Consider the following 5215-nt stretch of genomic DNA (forward strand, 5'->3'; position numbering starts at 1 on the left):
ATCCATCCCTCCATCAAAACATCCATCCCTCCATCAAAACATCCATCCCTCCATCAAAACATCCATCCCTCCATCAAAACATCCATCCCTTCATCAAAACATCCATCCCTCCATCAATCAAAACATCCATCCCTCCATCAATCAAAACATCCATCCCTCCATCAATCAAAACATCCATCCCTCCATCAAAACATCCATCCCTCCATCAAAACATCCATCCCTCCATCAAAACATCCATCCCTCCATCAAAACATCCATCCCTTCATCAAAACATCCATCCCTCCATCAAAAACATCCATCCCTCCATCAATCAAAACATCCATCCCATCAAAACATCCATCCATCCATCAAAACATCAATCCCATCCCTCCATCAAAACATCCATCCCTCCATCAAAACATCAAACTCCATCCCTCCATCAAAACATCCATCCCTCCATCAAAACATCCATCCCTCCATCAAAACATCCATCCCTTCATCAAAACATCCATCCCTCCATCAAAACATCCATCCCTCCATCAATCAAAACATCCATCCCTCCATCAAAACATCCATCCCTCCATCAAAACATCCATCCCTCCATCAAAACATCAATCAAAACATCCATCCCTCCATCAAAACATCAATCAAAACATCCATCCCTCCATCAAAACATCCATCCCTCCATCAAAACATCCATCCCTCCATCAAAACATCCATCCCTCCATCAATCAAAACATCCATCCCTCCATCAAAACATCCATCCCTCCATCAAAACATCCATCCCTCCATCAAAACATCCATCCCTCCATCAAAACATCCATCCCTTCATCAAAACATCCATCCCTCCATCAAAACATCCATCCCTCCATCAATCAAAACATCCATCCATCAAAACATCCATCCATCCATCAAAACATCAATCAAAACATCCATCCCTCCATCAAAACATCAATCAAAACATCCATCCCTCCATCAAAACATCAATCAAAACATCCATCCATCCATCAAAACATCCATCCCTCCATCAAAACATCAATCAAAACATCCATCCCTCCGTGAAAACATCCATCCATCCATCAAAACATCCATCCATCCATCAAAACATCCATCCCTCCATCAATCAAAACATTAATCCCGCCATCAAAACATCCATCCACCCATCAAAACATCCATCCCTCCATCAAAACATCCATCCCTCTATCAAAACATCCATCCATCAAAACATTAATCCCTTCATCAAAACATCCATAAATCCCACCATCAAAACATCCCTCTATCAAAACATCCAACCATTAATCAAAACATCCATCCCTCCATCAATACATCAATCAAAACATACGTCCATCCCTCCAAAAACATCCATCCATTAAAGCATCCATCCCTCCATCAAAACATCTGTCCATCCATCAAAACATCCATCCCTCCATCAAAACATCCATCCTTCCATCAAAACATCCATCCCTCCATCAAAACATCCATCCCTCCATCACAACATCCATCCATCCATCAAAACATCCATCCATCCTGCTAGATCACCTCTCTAGACCATAGATCAACTTCAGGTAAAAAATGAAATCCTAACATTTTTCCCCATAGTTTTATTTCACAGCAGTTTGAAGGCCTGGCCAGATAACGTCAGGGCGTTTGACTGTTTGAGAGGCATGTTGAGTTACCAGCCACTCAGATGGGAGAGCTGCCAGAGGTTACACAGCATACCCAAAAGATACACAGCACCTCTCCATTCACATACCAATCCAAGCCAGTCCTGTCTCTGCTTGTATCCTGCTACATACTTTACATGTTAAAGTGTAGAAACGTATAGTTGTAGAAACCTGACATCAGCTTAAGATCAGTAGGATCTTAATTTGGGCAGTTTGCTACAACTGGAATATAATCCTGCAGCAACAGGAAATTATAATTAATTATTATGTGGATTATAATTAATGGACATTTTTGTTGGGGGTGATACATTTCTCGTTAGGGAAAATTAAGTCTGAAATTTAAAAGTGAAAATTACAAACTTTAGAAGCCTTTTTAAAACTCAAATACACTACAAGTTAGAACATTCTCAGCAACAAAAGAGTGATCAAATTAAGATCTGACATCTGTATGTCATAGTCACAAACCACAGACAGTAAGGCAAACTGGTTTGCAACAAGAGCATACTTTTACAGTAAGGGCTGGTTTTCCGGACCCTTCATCCTAGACTTAAAATGCTCAATGGTGAGTCTCCATTGAAAGTGCTTTTTTTCCTCTCCAGGAGTGGGTTTAATCTGGGTCTGTACATCTCTCTGTGTAAAGTACATCTCTCTGTGTAAAGTAGGTTCATGTACTAATTCTGGGTTGGTGTTGCAGAGTTGGAACTTTCCCCAAGTCAGACTGTGAAGACATCTGTAGCTCATTGCAGACATAGTAAGATGGTTAGAGTGTCAACTGATGTTCCCTGAGGTCACAGGGGAGAAAATCAAAGATGGCGGCTACGTCACAAGGGGTCAAAGCATGTGTTAGTCAATAGGACCCTCTGCTTCTTTCAACTTCACCAATAAAACATTCTGCTTCTGTCAACTTCACCAATTATCCTAATATAATACTTGAGCTAAGATTGATTAAGCTGCCCAGTACAATGGAATCAAATACATAGTCCCGAAAGTGCAAACTCCAAGCTAATTGAAGCGCGCTTCGAATACTTGCAGGTATTTGAAAGTACTTGACATATTATGTACTGTACTGACCCAGGTCTGCAATGATGTAAGTGTACACTCTATGGACTCTTAATCAGCAATGGACCAGGCCTCACTCTGAAGATGCAGAAGGGGTATTTTTGCAAAGGCTACACTCACAAACAGGTCAGTAGCACTCAGCAACCTCTGACAACGTCCCTGCAACGCTCTCACAATGCAATCACTTGTGTCCAGCCTGGCAGCCTCACCTTACCACTGGAGAGGGTATTGTGTCTGTCTGGCCCCAGTTAGTGTATTACAGCTCAGAGTGGATTAAAGGTAGAGGACATAAACATGGTCTCTCTCTCTCTCCAACTTAATTTGTCTTTCGCTACCACTCCCCTGCTATCTCTCCCTATATAATACTCCATCTTTCTCTCTCTACGTTTGGAACCACATGCCCTACAAGTCCAACCGCATGTCAGCTATTTCTACATAATGGCATTTTCCACATCACAGAGGATTATCCCTGTAGGTGTGAAATTGGGAGCAGTGAAAAGGCACACAGACAGACAGACAGACAGACAGACAGACAGACAGACAGACAGACAGACAGACAGACAGACAGACAGACAGACAGACAGACAGACAGACAGACAGACAGACAGACAGACAGACAGACAGACAGACAGACAGACAGACACAAACAGACACACACACAAACAGACACACACACACACACACACGTGCATGCACGAACGCACACATACAATCCATAATATTAAAAAGTAATGAATCATTAAGATTCCATTTTATCACCACTTCCTAATGCTAGTTATTCTATACAGACATGTCTTTACATGGGGAGTTCCCTATAGTACACTCCAGTCTCATCACATTATGCTCCAGCTCTCAGACACAACAGGGACCTTCATGTGCTCCTGCTATCTAGAACCTTTAAGGGTTCTTCGGCTGTCCCCATAGGAGAACCTTTTGAATAGCCCTTGTTGGTTACAGGTAGAACCCTTTTGAGTTCCATCTAGAACCCAGTCTACAGAGGGTTCTAGATGGAACCAAAAAGGGTTCTATATGGAACCAAAATGTGTTCTACTATAGGGACAGTCAAAGAACCCTTTTAGAACCCTTTTTTCTAAGAGTGTTCCTGTGCAGGCATCCCCTCTACACCAGTGTGGATGTGGCAGTAGCAGCAGCAGCATGCAACAGGTTATTTACTTTAATGCTACAATGCACTTTCCTCTTCCCTCAGACATTGTGTTTAAAAGCATGAGTAATGCTGAGAATGCAATGAATTCCTGAACATAAAGTGGGGGAAAGGCTCCTTAAACACATTATATAGATATAAATGCTTCCATTTTCTGCCAAAGCCTTTTCAGCTGCATTAGCTCTGCTAGTTTCTCTCTCTTTGAAAACTATATTGAGTGGAACGGCGCATTCAGAAAATAACTGTTTCCAAATTTGTTCCACAATTACCAGACTGTAGCTGGGTGTTAACTTTAGAACTGGCAGAGACAGTGGGTGTCTCCCAGATTACACCCATATTCCCTATATAGTGCACTACTTTTCTAATCAAATGTAGGTAACTGTGTAAAGAGTAGGGTGCCATTTGAGACATAGCCAGTAAGAGACAGTGAAAGTAGTGGCCCACTCACAGAGCCCCTAAAAGCTTCTTGCTTACCTCTCCAGGGATAGGACACATCCTCTTGTTCTGGCAACTTGTTCTGGCAACTGCTGCGTGCTGCTCTCTACGGGTTGCCAGGTTGTGAGAGAAAAAAATCCCAGAGAAAAAGTTTAGAGGTGCCCACAGGGAAGAAGAAAGAATCCGAGATTGTATTGTATTTTATTCCGTAAAATAAGTAGCTGCAACACTCACATACAGTAGATTGTGTACTGTGTGTGAGATAAGGAGTGTGTGTGGGTAGGTTGAGTGAATGAATGAGAACAGTTAGAGAGGGGGTGCATGGAGCTGCTGTAACCTGTTAGCTCACACTCTGACAGAGAGAGAGAGAGAGAGAGAGAGAGAGAGAGAGAGAGAGAGAGAGAGAGAGAGAGAGAGAGATTATTTATGTGTGTGTTTCTTGACCCTGACAGGAATGTATTACTACCTTTTACCTCCATTGACTCATTCTCTGTCTCTCTGATCCCTTTTTCTGGGTCTCTCTTCTCCCTTCTTTCTCTGTCTCTCTGCTCCCTTCTTTCTCTGTCTCTCTGCTCCCTTCTTTCTCTGTCTCTCTGCTCCCTTCTTTCTCTGTCTCTCTGCTCCCTTCTTTCTCTGTCTCTCTGCTCCCTTCTTTCTCTGTCTCTCTGCTCCCTTCTTTCTCTGTCTCTCTGCTCCCTTCTTTCTCTGTCTCTCTTCTCCCTTCTTTCTCTGTCTCTCTGCTCCCTTCTTTCTCTGTCTCTCTGCTCCCTTCTTTCTCTGTCTCTCAGTTCCCTTCTTTCTCTGTCTCTCAGTTCCCTTCTTTCGCTGTCTCTCTGCTCCCTTCTTTGTCTCTCTGCTCCCTTCTTTCTCTGTCTCTCTGCTCCCTTCTTTGTCTCTCTGCTCCCTTCTTTCTCTG

At 42.8% G+C, this 5215-nt stretch overlaps 1 protein-coding gene across 6 annotated transcripts in view; it reads right to left on the reverse strand.

The window, feature by feature from the left end:
* Positions 1-4648, reverse strand: part of LOC106576558 (collagen alpha-1(VII) chain) — a 146762-nt gene extending 142114 nt beyond the window's left edge. For 3 of the 6 annotated variants that reach the window (XM_045722263.1, XM_045722262.1, XM_045722265.1), the window contains exon 1: positions 4339-4648. The gene's annotated coding sequence lies outside the window, so the exon portion shown is untranslated. The remainder of the gene's footprint in view (positions 1-4338) is intronic. The other 3 variants (XM_045722264.1, XM_045722261.1, XM_045722260.1) reach the window with 1 other exon arrangement.
* Between the last annotated feature and the right edge of the window lie 567 nt (positions 4649-5215).

This window comes from Salmo salar, chromosome ssa07, assembly GCF_905237065.1.
Source record: "Salmo salar chromosome ssa07, Ssal_v3.1, whole genome shotgun sequence".
Lineage (NCBI taxonomy): Eukaryota > Metazoa > Chordata > Actinopteri > Salmoniformes > Salmonidae > Salmo > Salmo salar.